Genomic DNA, 2,500 nt, shown 5'->3' on the forward strand with positions numbered 1-2,500 from the left:
TGTGTGTGTGTGTGTGTGTGTGTGTGTGTATGTATGTATGTATATGTGTGTGTGTTTGTGTGTCTGTGTTTGTCCCCCAACATCGTGTGACAACCGATGGTGGCGTGTTTACATCCCCGTAACTTAGCGGTTCGGCAAAAGACACCGATAGAATAAGTACTAGGCTTACAAAGAATAATTCCTGGGGGTCGATTTGCTCGACTAAAGGCGGTGCTCCAGCATGGCCGCAGTCAAATGACTGAAACAAGTAAAAGAGTAAAGAGTATGTCCACGTGTTATTGCAAAGTTAAGATACTAGTGAGGTGATACACATGTATTCGCACCCATATTTGTGTGTATGTTGGTATGTAAGTACACGCGTACACACACACTTACACACACACACACTCACGCACACTGGGTGGGAATGCAAAACTTGCAAAATTGCTGTAACATTTAAAACTCTCTCATTGCGCATCAATAGTCATTCAAAAATAGGTTAATAACATTCGCATCTATCTATCTATTTTATACTCAAACCCAAAGTTTGTCTGTCTGTTTTCCTGCCATTTGATTAAGGTGATAAAGATTATAAATAAAATAGGCATTTCCCCCTTTAAGAAAAAAAAAAAAATCCAATTGAAAATGTCGACACTTCAAAGAGTCGTGTCAGCTACCGTCATCCGTTCTTTTTTCTTAGTTTCTTTTTTCCCCCTTAATCATTTATACAACTTTCAGAGCGCCGTTGATTTGAAAAATAGAAATTCTCCCAATGTTTTTATGAGATATTTTGGAATCACTTAAAGGGGAATATTACTATTTTATTTAAAATGAAATATTAATCTTTATCATCTTAATCAAAAAGCAGGAAAACAGTGAGACTATAGACAAAGATCAGTTGCAATAGGAGGAGTTGAATCTCATAAGAATGTAAAAACAAACAACAAATGGGTTTTACCTTATAATGAAAGTCTTTTAAGAGCATTCAAATGCCACTGCAACGTTGAAATCATTGCCTCAGTGAAGTCATTTAAGTACGTCATCAAGTACATGCAGAAAGGAAATGACCAAGCTGCTGTTCAAATAAATAATGATAACGAAATTAGTTAATATTTAATGGGTAGGTATAATGGACCATCCGAAACAGTTGCATCCATTTTAGGATTTTCAATTCATGAAAGAGCCCCTGCAATAGTGAGACTGTAAGTTCATCTCCCAGATGAATAAAGAATATTGTTCAGAAATAACGAGGATATATATATGGCTGTCAATGAATGACATATGAGGACAACATTGACAGAATTCTTTTCCTTGTGCATCAATGATGACTTTGCAAAAACATTGCTTTATGCTGAAGTACCCATGTATTTCACTTGGAACAGAAGTAACAAAGAATGGCAAAGGAAAAAGTGAGGAAAAACAGTTGAAGGCTATTTGAGTGTTTTCAAAGAAGAAACATTTGGCTTATGGTCTTTCAAAGCGAAATGGGAGGGATTTGCTACTTGGGCAAATGTCTGCTACTATAGCCTCGGGTCGACCACAGTGTTGTGAGAGGATTTAGTAGACGGGAACTGAAAGAAGCCCGTCGTATATATATATATGTGTGTGTGTGTCCCAACATCGCTTTACAACCGATGCTGGTGTGCTTATGTCCCCTTAACATAGCGGTTCGGTAAAAGACACCGATAGAATAAGTACTAGGCTTACCAAGAATAAGTCCTGGGGGGTCGATTTTCTCGACTAAAGTCGGTGCTCCAGCACGGTCGCAGTCAAGTGACTGAAACAAGTAAAAGAATAAAAGAATACATATTGAGAGAGAGAGAGGGGGATACTTGTTTCTATGTCCATAGAGTGTTATGTGAATCAAAGTATACAGTGTTATATAGATCCATTACAGACGATCAGACAAATCGGTTTCGTGCCCGATAAGAGGACGGTTATCTAATAAATATAGGTTTGCAATTCTTTCATGTTGCATTTTATGCAGTTTTTGTACGTTTTTTTTTTGTTTTTTGTCTTGGTTTATGTTGATAATACTTTCCAACGCACAATCACCGTAGAGATTCTATCATCTTCTGTTCGTACAATATGGCTGTCTCAACACATCTCAGTGGATATGACGAGTCCTTTGCAAGGAATCTCTGTCTGCTGTTTTATTTTGCCATTTGATGTATGTGTCTCATATATTGTTGACAAAAGAGTTATTTATACGTTCGCATGTGTATATATGTTCAAGGGAAAATATGCATGCGTAATTTTATTTCTATAGACGTATGTCAGCATGTTTATGTTAATGTATGAATATGTTCGTGTATTTAAACTGATGCTTGTATAAACCTGAGTATCATGGGTGCGCGTGCGTGTGTATGTCATTGTTCAGATTTAATTCAAGATTTCTTAACAATGACACACACACATGTATGTATGTATCTATCTATCTATCTATCTATCTATACATGAATGTATGTATATATCTAAATGTATGTTTGTGTGATTCTCTGTGCGCCTGTGTGCATATGTA

Source organism: Octopus bimaculoides, chromosome 25, assembly GCF_001194135.2.
Source record: "Octopus bimaculoides isolate UCB-OBI-ISO-001 chromosome 25, ASM119413v2, whole genome shotgun sequence".
NCBI lineage: Eukaryota > Metazoa > Mollusca > Cephalopoda > Octopoda > Octopodidae > Octopus > Octopus bimaculoides.